At 41.5% G+C, this 12,286-nt stretch overlaps 1 protein-coding gene across 3 annotated transcripts in view; it reads right to left on the reverse strand.

Moving 5' to 3' along the window:
- PRKG1 (protein kinase cGMP-dependent 1) overlaps positions 1–12,286 on the reverse strand; it is a 521,708-nt gene that overhangs the window by 35,266 nt on the left and 474,156 nt on the right. The gene's annotated exons all lie outside the window — the stretch shown is intronic.

The raw sequence follows: 12,286 nt of genomic DNA on the forward strand, positions 1-12,286 counted from the left end.
ATCCTCATGAATACGATTCCTCTAAAATAGCTCCTTGTCAAGGTTTATGGTATTTTTAGAAAGGCTCGGAGGGGAAATGGATGAACAGGATCCACCCACTCAATATAGTTTGACATTCAGCTGCCGGAGAAGTCCCCGTGCGTGTACAACCTTTGGCTGCTGGTGACACAGACTTGTATGGGAAAAGAGCATTGACGGGATTATGGAGAGAGGCATGGAGGGTGTAAAGGGGGAGTTGGCTTGGTTTTCAGTGCTTAATTTTTAGCCATAATATCTTGCAATTAACAGACCATAGTCTGCTATTTCACCTGGATGCTTCATTTCTGCATAATAACAATAGCATAATGATAAAACATCATAGTGTTAGCCACGATCATATATATGTATCCACCTGTCTATCTTTTTAATGTACCTTGTCCGTCACGCCTGTCTCTAATTCAATAATGGGATGGAATTGACTTACTGACTTATTCCCTTCAAACCACCTTCTTTAGTCTATTTAAAACTGCAATGACATTGGGGGAGAAAAAAAAAAAATTAAAGTTAAAAGGGAAAAATAAGAAGAGGTGTCAAAAAAGGTGAAAGGTCACATCATCAAGCCCCAAATCCAATGCAATAAAGTGCAATTTTATCTCGGGGGTGCCGTCGACAAATTACTTAAGCTCTGCTTTATTATTTATCCTGTCACCAGATCCTCTTGGTGACCTTGCTCCTGTGACCACAGCAGCCTGATGCATCCGATTTTGGAAACCAATCAGTACCGAGCCTGCTTTGAACTTGGGATAACCTTGTGTGACACAGCTGCTTATTGATCGCTTTAGACTCATCATGAGGTGCATACTAAAGCTGTCAGTAAAAAACCTTTGCTAAAGGAAAGACGTATTTATACGTTCCCTTCTATATCACAGCATCATCTTAGAGATGACAGAGCAATGAGATGGGGCTAATTTTCGTGTAAATGTATAGACCAGTTAAATACCCTTAATGATTTATAATTGCTAGGAAGTTGAAATCCCAGCATGGAAAATTTCCCTTCAACGGATGCAAAACTTCAGGTCAAGAGGCCCTGCGTTACCTTTGCCCAAGGCTTGGGAGCGGCAGGAAGGCATCTTGTGCTCCCAGGGAGGCAGGGGACCACCTACCACATCTTCTCCCCTGGGCAACTGGTGAGGATTTCTCAATGCTGAGCAAGCAGGGGATGAAAGATTCCAAACAGCAGTGTGTCAGAAGGGTTAAGGTCTCCAAAAACATATGGAACAGAGAGGGGAAATGTTTTTTTCCCTATAATACCTCTTATCCTGAAAGCCGGCCAATTCCTACAAAAGAGATGTATAGTTCACATCATGCAATATGAGAGGACAAAAACTAGGTTAAGACATGGCACGGTGCTGGCAAGGCAAGCAGGATGCTAGTCCTAGTCCTTGCAAATTCCACCAATTCTTCCAAAAATCCCCTGGTTTCATGGGAGATGGGATCTTCCACTCCAGTCCCAATTTCTTCATCATTTTGTGTGTTGAGTCGCAGAAGCCGAAAGCTCTGCTGATAGCTTTTGAAGTAAAAAAATGTGTTCATTTATTATTTTGCTTAAAAAATGTGCTTGCAGCATTATTGAGATTGCTTTTTGAAATCTCTTGGCTAATTCTCTTTGACAGACTGCTTATGTGTAGTTAGTACATACAAGTGCAATGAAGCATATAAAACAAATTGGATGCAGTTTTCTACATACTGTGCAACAGGCATCCAAAACCCAAAAGAAATTCCAAAAATATACAGCAAAACCAAAACACGTGTAGAATCAATCAAGCAATCCCTTCACATGCTTAGTAACAAGAGTCACATCTGAATTCTGTTTTATTCCCAGCTATGAAGGTCAAAGTCCACTTTCAAGTCAAAGTCCTATAAACTAACAGGAGTTACACACTTCAGCCCTGCAAAACTTAAGAATAAATCTCTTCAGTCACTTAAATAAAAATATCAAAATGCACATATTCCCAAGCCATCTCCTAAATCAGAAATAGGGGTGTAATTCTCATCCTGAAATTTAGATATGAATTCAGCTCCTGTCCTCCAACTTCCTTAATTTCAGCGTGCCACTCCGTAAACAGAAACTCCCAAGGTTTTGCAGTGTGCTCCTCGCTTGACAAAATTATAGTGAAAAACATATGTGACATCTTAGTTTATCACCTCCAAAAGAAAAGGGACCTTTTCAAGGCCTTGGGAAGGCAGTGCAAAGACACACAGAAGTTTAAAATTTAATGTTGGTGTGTCTGTAGGAAAATGTTCTATTCTGCAGCAGGTTGAAGAAATCTGCTACGCTCAAGATACTGGGAAGGATGCTTGGAATATCCCCTGGGAATATAACAGAGCTGGGATGAATGGCAGAGACAGTTTGACCACACTTGCGCAAGATAATGTGGAAATAAGTCGGCATTCTGTGGGAAAAATACACGTGCCAGGTCAGGGTGTGTTTCTTCTGGGTACCACTTTGCAGATGCCACAGCCTCTTCCCAACCGGTACGTAGCAGACTAATGAGAAAGGCAGTTATAGTCTAAATACACAGCCGTATGCTGGTGCTTTGAGACCTTTCAAACAAGAAAATGATTTTTTGACCTCTGGTGGTTTAAGTTCCTAAATTAATAGAGAAGAGGTGTATTGGGAAGACAACTCAGGCAAGCTTTGGAGGCATGAATGCTGATCAGCATCACAGTCATGTTCCGTGACATTCTGGAGCTACGTAGATGCAAGGCTCAAACTTTCTATGCTGAGATTTCTGGGTTTTTCTGACTCTAGTTGAATTAGACGTAATTAAGAAAGAGCCCTTCTCTGGATACTTTGGTAATTGTGCTTCTTGCCCTGGCTTTCACAGGCCAAAATGCCCAGAAAATCATAGCTGGAAGTGCACAAAACCAAAAGATACAGAGAACGTGTGGTCCAAATAGGGAGAAACAACAAAAAGTCTGTTCTTTAACAAAGAGCTTTTAAAATTAAGGCTGCAATTTTCACAAGAGCTTGAGGGAGGCCAGGTATCAACTCCCAATGCACTATTAATGGGACTTTTTTGCTTATTGAAACTGGGTTTTGTCACCTACCCTACCAAACCAAGCTTATAGTCCACTCCTGTAGCTAACAGGAGAGGTAGCTTCTCCATAGGGGATATCAGAAAACAGCACAGAAGAGGAGATCTTCAGATCTAGGTCAAACAAACACGAGCATCCTGCAGAATCTCTCAAGCTCTTCTCCAAGGTTTCTTGCAAATCTGAATGACAGAGGTAGCTACTGAAATCTCAGTCAAATGACTGGCTTTCTATAATGATCTTGCCCTAACGAGTATCAGTGCCCTCCTACAGAAGAGTTGGGGCTTGGGACCACCACTTCTTTCTCTCCCTCCACATAAAATACATACTCCTAAGGAGCTGCTAATTAAAATGTTTTGATTCAGCCTCCTCTTCGGCATGGACAGACATCACGTGCAAGAAACCAGTGTAACCAAGGAGATCAGGAGTAAACACCATCGTCCACATGTCCCGTTACTCTGAAACAGCAGCACAGGAGCCACAGCCCACGCACTTGGGCAATGCCAGTTACGCAGAACAGGAGAGGAAAACATGTAGCTTCTTGTACTGCTGGAGGTTTCCAACCATTTAAATGAGTGATTGCCACCTAGGACGATGAGTACTCTGAAACATATTTCAAGCTTTTCCTCCCAAAACTATGAATACAAAAAAAAAAATTTAAAAAAAAATCATCCTACCTAGGCAGCTAAAAAGGATAAATGAGAAAATGTGAGGGCCAAAGGTTTGCAATTACCCAACTGCTCAGCTTTACTAAACTAGCTCACAATTCCTATCACATGAGCTAAATGTGTTGGGAAACATTAGACATCTGTTACCAAACTGTCATCATGATAGAAAACTTGGCTTCTTTCCACCTGCATGCTGCCAACTAGATGCAAATTGCAACCAAATGGAAACCAACCACCAATTCCCTGATAAGAGCGAATGTAACCATTTTGGGTGGATAAAACCAGAATTTCGGAGCCTCCCTCAGTGACAGACACCTGCTTGTTTAACAGCTATTTTGTCAGCCTTATATTCAGTTTTATCAGTTGGCCTGATCACTGTATCACCCATCATTGAGGCAATGTGCTTCTGCAGACAGAAATATTGAATCTCTGCAAAGACTAGAATAACTTCAAGTTGCAATACTTGGATGGTGATGATCAGACCCAGACTGCAAGAAGACACACATGAAATGAGCCTAAGAGCCACAGGTGGGGTTGGGGAAAAATACACCACAAAAGGAAACTGTATTTCTGTGTCCACTAAAGAAGAGAGTCCACCTCCTTATGGTTCTTAAGATATAGCTAGATTCTTAAGATATAGCTAATTTCTTTTTAGCATGCTGCTCCAACTGATGCGGCACTTTAAAATAATGAGTTTGTGATAAATGCAAGCAAAAATTGCCCCAATCTTCAATTTTGTGACTATTTTTGATATACAGCTGACACACATATTTTAGCCCTTGTGAAATAACCCACCTGGGTCTAGTCTACTCATGGCACGTGGCTGCTGTTCACCTTCCTGGTACCCTGAAGTTACAGGCTTTCTGGATTAGATTCATGCTATTGAGTTAAGACAGATGCAATTCCAAATGTGAATGAAAAGTGGCAGAGGACATGGATTAAATTCATGTAAGGAGGAGGCTTTGCTATCTGAAAGCGATGTAAGGAAGAGCAGATGCAGCAAATGATGGTAGGGCTCCCATGCCTTCCCTTCCGCACCGGCCAGCCCTCTTCCCCACCTGCTCAAATGACTCCAAAAAGTTCAGGTTCACGTATTTCTGAGTGATTTTGGACACAGGGAAATCTATGAATGGTCATATGGGTGAAAGCAAAATAAAAAGCACCTCATGTCATGTCCACATGAGATCCTTACCTTCAACTATGCCCTGTTTGAGTGGGGCTCAGAAGATTAGCCACATTCAGGCAACAGACAGAAGCATGGCACAGCGAGAGTGTATTTTACACAACCAGCAAGATCCAGAGCCTGGGAATGCCTGAAAGCAAATTCTTGAGAGGCATTGAGAGCAAATCTGAATTTCTTTACGATGCATTGCCACTCATCCTCTCAGAGGTCCCACCCCACGTGCAAAACCTTTCTTATCTAGCATTCCCTCCAGGTATCAATCCATTTGGGTCAGCACACTCTGGGGGGGACATGTCCTTTGACAAACCATTGCAGCAAAAAAAAAATAAGCAAGGGTATGAGCCCAAAACTCTGTTGGGGAAGACTGTTACACGATCATCAGGCTTCTCTAAGAGTCTGATCCTGCAAGGTGAAGAGCACTCTCAGGTCTCCATGGACTTGTATTGGCTGAAAGGGAGATGCTCACCCCAAAATTACACTCAGGCAGAGCAGGCAGTGATAGCAGAGAATAACTAGTTCCTAAATACCATCCCTCTGTATGGGAAACACCTATGCTTTGTGTTTCTTCCTCCAGTTACCAGATGTCTGTCTCTCTCATGACACACAAATGCACCTTTTAACTTCCACATGTCCCTTTCAGATAAACACTAGTATTGGCAGCGAGCTGCTGGATAAAAGAACCTGCACAAGACAACTGAGGTATCTCCCATTGGCAGTAAGGTCGCTGTTGCCAACCTGGCTGTGAGTTGTATTAACCAGGGAGCACTGACATGCCATTGCCCTAAATCCAAATGGGGTTTCTGCCCTTTCAGAGACAACAGACTGTTGGCATGTTAGTATGCCTATAAATGATTTCTCCCTGATATTTGCTATCCTAATGCTAACCCATTCCTGGAAGGGATGGGTGCTACGGTGTTACCCACAGATCTTGACTTGTTAGAGAGGATTTACTTGTGCACAAGGATTTGCTGCCCTGCACCAAGGAAGACTGAGGAGGATAACATCAAACTCATCTTCTACTCTTCCATTTTTTTCTAATTGCAAACAACACTGAAAAAGTAAAAGGTGTATATTAATCTATCTACATGTATCTGTAGATAGATAGATACAGGGAGAAAGTATGATAACTGATAACCCAGCTTTTCCTTATTTCAGGTCTCCTTCTTCCAGACAATTCTTCTGAGGTCAGCAGTGCAGTGGCTTTAACTCCTGATTTAGCTGCTACCACTTCCTTCTACATCTTACACCTTCAACTGAAAATCCAAATCAAGAGAGATCTCGTTTGGTTTTTTAAAAGCAATGTGCTAGTGGCAACGATGCAATTGAAAGCTACAGCTGCACGGACCATTGCATCGAAAAGAAAGGCTGTCTTTCTTTTCAGGTTCATGTTGTTGGGGCTGGGAATTTCTCCTGAAGCCACCAGCACTTGAACTCACAGCGTACTTGCCTTTAACGACTTTCACATCAGGAGAAATTGCATACCTCCTGGTTTAGATTTTCTTACAGAAAGTGAACAATTGAGTGGCAGCTAAAACAGACATTAAAGCTATGGCATCTCTAACTTCCTCTGGAAAGGGAAGGAGATCTGAAATTAAAAACATAAAGTTAAAAAACTAACAGAAATTATTCCCACCCCCCCCTATTTTAAAAGCATATTACTTTTCAGTTAGAACTCGGCAAAGTGAACATGATATTATGCTGTTATAATAAGCTGTGCTCCTCGTAAGTTGTTTCAGTAGTTAAGCAAACAGAAGATTTGTTTGAATTATGGGGCTTTGAAGACTTGCTATTGCATGGAGACCAATTTCACTGAGAAATGTAATTGAAGGCACTCAAATACAGTAAGTCAAAACAGCTCAGAAAGACCTTCTCGTCATCCAGGCTCTTTAAAAAGTCTTAACTTCGAAGCTAATATTGTTGAACTCCTAAACATGCCAAGAGATCGGTAATACCTTATTAAACAACTTATGCTTATTGGGTCCATTACATCCCATCTAGCAACAGTACGAGCACTGCAGTAGGACCTTATCTGAACACAGCATGTGCAGGGAGCAACTTTATTAGGAAAAAAACCCCTAAAATCCATATTTCGTCTTTTTTTTCAGATGTTTGCTGTGGGATCGTCTCCTCTTGTAACACAGGGAAATGCACCACTCCCTTTAAAATGCACGACTGCTCCCATGTATCTAAGCTCACGATCAAACCGCTCAGCAAAAACAACCCTCCATTCTCCAATTCAAGCAGATAGAAAGGTGTTGTGTAAGTGTGAGTGTACTTTGACTGCCTGCACCCCACTATTACACAGCCACACAATGCTCGTGTGCCAGAAACAAGCCAAAATTTTGGCGGAAGAACCAAACAAACTGGAATATAAAATGCCAGCTGACCAGGGGGTGATAATGCCACACCGGTATGAAGCGGAGTGCTTTCAACAGAGCACAAGGTTATCAGGATGGCTTTTAGGGAATAGGGTCCCTGGTTTTCACTGAAAGTCAAAGGGATGTCATCACTGAAATGCGCGTTTTATTTTCTAAATGCATGTGTTTCTCCTTCAACTTCTAATGAAACAGCCTGATGCTTCCAACAGGACACTCTCAGGGTCCTACTTTGGGAAGTCCAGGTTTCAGCTTTGGTTAGAATAACATTTGCACTTTTGTAATACGCCTAATGCCGAGAACATCCTGAAATAGTTCAAACGATACTCTGCAGAATAGACTTACAAAAACAAGACTTTAATCATTTTTAATTAAAAAGGGTAGAGGGAGGATGTGGAGTATTCCTTCCTCTTGGTGGTGTTTCCTGTTCTGTACAGTATTAAAGATATTGCTCAAGAAGGGGGTTTGTTTCTCCCCCACTCCCTTTTTTTTCTTTTTTTGGTCTTCTTTTTAACTCTGGATGTGGCTAGCTAGAGACCAAAGAGACTACCTCGTAGCCATTGTATTGCATCTCTATTATCTTGGCTCAGCAGCAAGGGATTGAACCCAAAATAGTTGCTGATAGCACTATTGTGTATGGTATGCTGGGTTAACTGGGGTGGGAAACTCATTGGTGACAGTGGAAAAATAAAACACGAATAACTTTTTCTGACTCCACGACAGGCAGCAAGAGTACAACCTGAAATTCCATGCTGAACAAAATTCTAAGGAAAAGTAAATGATTTTTCATGCCACCTCAAACGCTGCACTCGGACCTTGACATCTTAATTTCATTTCAGTGAAAATAACATCAAATATAAAATGAAAGATAATTTTAAAATGTTATTTATCAACACTTTTTTCCCCCAAAATTTCATGTTTTTCCAAACATGAAATAAATTCATGTTCAAATAATGTATTTCTGTAAAGCACTTCCTTGACAATTCAATGTTTTCATTAGAAAAATCCCCACCAGTTTTCCTTGGGCAATGGTATTGTCATAGTTGCTGGGTGGAATAAATACTGGTTTACTATCCTCCCTCCACACATACCCCAGTATCATCATGTTTCAATGCCAGCAGGTATGTGGTACTGGTTTTTCTGAGTTATACTGTGAGATTTTAAAGGATGTTCAGCTGAAATATTACACCAACTAGATAAAAGGTAGCTACTATATGCTTTAGCTCACTATAGTCCACTGAGAGTTTCGTGTCCTGGCCACCCCATCCCTACTTCCAGGAAAGCTGTTGGGGTTTTCTTGGGTTTTGTTTGTTTGGTGGGTTTGGTGGGTTTGGGGTTTTTTTTGCCTTTTTTCCCTACAGCTGTGCTTATTACAACAGAAGTGTGGGGTAAGCATCAAATTGCAAAGAAACATTTATCATACTCTCAGACATATGCCTTGCAAAGAGAAAGCTCTTCTGCCTGGCTGACGGGAATAAACTGAGAGCGCAATGCACTTCAGATGGCTATTTTATCTTTGCTATGCCATCACCCTGCAGTATTATGCCTTAATGGCCTGCATGACACATTTCTCTCTGCACATGCTAATGCTAATATGAATAAGCAACCTTTCAGAATAAAATATTAGATTTATGTTGCTGGGTTGCAGCACAACATCTAACATCCCACTGCAGGGTGACACTGCTGGAGTCAAATGCAGTTTGTATTTGCCAGGGACTTTTTGCCTATAGCATATTAATTCCTATATAACTCTTCCTAAACCATGGGGCACTACCGAGATAAAATCTGGGTTTAAATCCCCATGTTCACCAGCTGCATCAGCTGTAGTTTGGGTATGCTTGGCAACAGCAAATTCTGTTGTAGCACTCACACCCTAACTTCTAAAGTAATACGAAATCAGTGAAGAATAAACCTCCCATGGTGATGCTAACTGCCCTTGAATAATTAAGAAGGAAAAAAAGTATTATGGTAAGGAAGGAGACAATTGACTAACTTCCCTCTATTCTTGTCATTAGCTCTGAATTTAACGATTTGGATCTGTAGACAAGAAAATGTATTTGGAAGGTAAGGCATCAAGGGTTTTTCCTTTCACCTTTCTCAACTGACTTCAGAGGAAACACCTACAGATCCCTTATTTCTTCCTCTGGAAAACACCAAGGAAACCCCGTGTTTATGACAAGTACTCAGGAAAAAAGCATTTCACAATAAAACTCCAAATGACTCTGTAAGGTCAATAAATCCCAGCTACCAAACTTGGTTCAAAGGTGCCACTACATACCACAGAAGAACACCAAAGTTATTTTAAGGCAGCTTGTTGGGAGTCATTGGGGAAGAGCCATGGCCATGTTGCAACCTTGGAAAGTGAGATGTGATCTCAAGGAAAATTCAGTCTAATTACAGCTTGAAATTGGTCAAATCACAGTTAGTTCTGCTCATTGCTCTTCTACTTTACAAAAGCTCACAATCTAATTGCAAACTGCTAATTAGATCCCATGAAGCCCAAATCGGCTCATCTAAGCACGTAAACACTAAATGGCCCTTTGCCTCCAGCCTTAATGCAGGACTGTGTTGCTTGTATAAGTAAAGGCTCCCCACAGCAACAGCAGTGCTCAGATTGAAAAGACTTAGTTGCAGTTTTCTTCTCTTAAGATTTTTTTAAAGAACGTGGAGAACAGATCTCTATATCACTGATGTTAGACATACTTATTTGTCCAATTCACCATGTTCGCTACTTATTGCACATTTGTTCAAGCCCCATGGGTTTCAGACAACAGTGTGCCGCTATGTTTTGCCCTCGTTTCTTTTTTCAAGTGGCCCTAATCCTCTAGGAAAAAATCATTTGCTAGATGGTTTCCAGCTTGATGGATGCTAAAGAAGTAGAAGTCTACCTCAAGTGAACTTGTGTCCCTTCTCTAAGGGCTGCCCAGAGACATTTCTGCAATGTTTCCTGCAGCCTCTTCCAAATTCTCAAGTAGACCCATGTGTGATAGGATCTGGAGATGTTGCTGTAGCAGATGGGTGAATGATGTTCTCTTAATCCAGTGGCTCCCCCAGAATGCCCACAGATCAGCAGCAAGAACTACTAATTGCACTGGGGTTGCCGGACTAAACCTTCCAAAGAGTTACTGCAAAACCCTCAAGCTTTTATTCCTTTGGCCAACATCAGAGTGCTCCAGCCATGCTGGCACTGCTGGTGGAAGTTGCTGCATCTGGCATGTTTCATCCTAATTTACTTTGAAAAAAAAAGGTGACATATAAGGGGAAGGCGGGGAGGAGGGGAATATTACATAAAATCCTACCGAAAAATTGGGAGCAGGCAGGAAGCAGATTTTTCCTTACAAAGCAAGTACGTGTGCACACAAAGCGAGGTTTTTCGCTCCGCTTGTTTATTCTGGCAGACAGATGAAACTGTGGGAAGAGATCAGTGAAACTGGGTTCCACATAACCAACCCCATCCCGGTATCACCCTGTGTCAAACCCGCTTTTAATTTGACTTATCTGCTAAGATTTTGCTTTCTTGTATGAGTATCGCTTTCAAAAGCAAAATCAATGTCTTGGGCCATGCAGGTCCTTTTGGCTCCATGTGGGAGAGACTCGGCAGAAGCAGAAAGTTTCCCCTGGAGCTTAACAACTCTATGCAAATAACGAAGGCCAGTATCTGGCAAAAGTAAAGAAAAAGCATCAAAATGGAGGGCCAATGTAAAGAAAATCTGGAGACTTAGAAAAAAACAAAGCAACCGTGCATGCACCACCCCACAAACAACTAAGAAAGGTCTAAGAAAGAAGAACAGAACTAGGTCTAGCTCTCAACAAGGCTATGGCATGAAAAATGTATAGGAGGCGTGAAATGACCATTGCTGGGATGACATAATAGCAGCCACAGAAGACACTGGAAACATGAAGGCTACACCAAGTAGCCTGTCCTAAGGAAAGTGTGATTTGTTGTGTTAAATCAGGTTAACAAATCAAATTATCAAGTCACGCAGATCATCTGTAGATAGAAATTCCAGTCTAAACGGGAAAGGAGAATACTAGGATGAGATTACTGACCACTCATCAGTTGGGCAAGAGTGGCTGTGATCTCCTGAAGGAGCTCCAACCAGACCCCAGCAATAACAAGACACCCAGCATGAGTGCACAACATACTCTAGATATACTATCTGTCAAGCCTAAATTTTTAGGCACAATTAATGATTATTTTAGGAGATGGCTAATCAGGTGGCCCAAGAACAAAGAAGACTTGTGACTTGATGCTGAATGATATGCAAGACCCATTTCAAAGTAGTACCATTGAACTATCTCCCTGTAACAGAAACCATAATGTGTTGAGATTTGGCTGGAGGTCTGAAAAGAGGTTTAAAATAAAAGCATCACTCTCGCACTTGAAAATTCAAAAGGGAATTCAAAGAGTAGCTAAAGGAGTTGATTAGGAGAATTAAATCTTAGCAGCAGCATGTAGGTATCTGGAAGCATATAGCAAACGTACCATCTATCAAATGTGGACCTAGGATAGGTCAAAAGGAAGTTGGTGTGGCTGAACAGCAGGATGAGACAGTACATTAAAAGCAAGAAGGCATCTTCAAATACGAAGCAGTTTCAAACAAATCAATAAGGAGAACAGACCAAAAAAAAAAAAAAATTAAACCCTGTTCGGTTGAAAGGAAAAACACCATAAGGCAGGACAAAAAAAAAATAATGCAAGTATCAACTTCAAAAGGCTTAAAAACAAATAATAAATCCTTCTCAATCACAGCAGCAGCAAGGAGCCTGACCATAGGCTGTAAGGTCTCCAGAGGCTCATGCTCTAGAAAGAGCACACTGAGAAGAACAAAGCCATGTGAGAAAAGCTCAGTGCACTTTTTACCCCTGGGTTCAACATGGAAGATCTTGAGGAGATCCTCCCACCACAATCTTCCTTCCCAGGGGAATCACCAGAGTAACTGCCTCCAATTGAAGTGTCAGTAGGGGACCCAAGTCGACCAAAG

The sequence above is a fragment of the Haliaeetus albicilla genome, chromosome 11, assembly GCF_947461875.1.
Source record: "Haliaeetus albicilla chromosome 11, bHalAlb1.1, whole genome shotgun sequence".
In the NCBI taxonomy this organism is placed as follows: Eukaryota; Metazoa; Chordata; class Aves; order Accipitriformes; family Accipitridae; genus Haliaeetus; species Haliaeetus albicilla.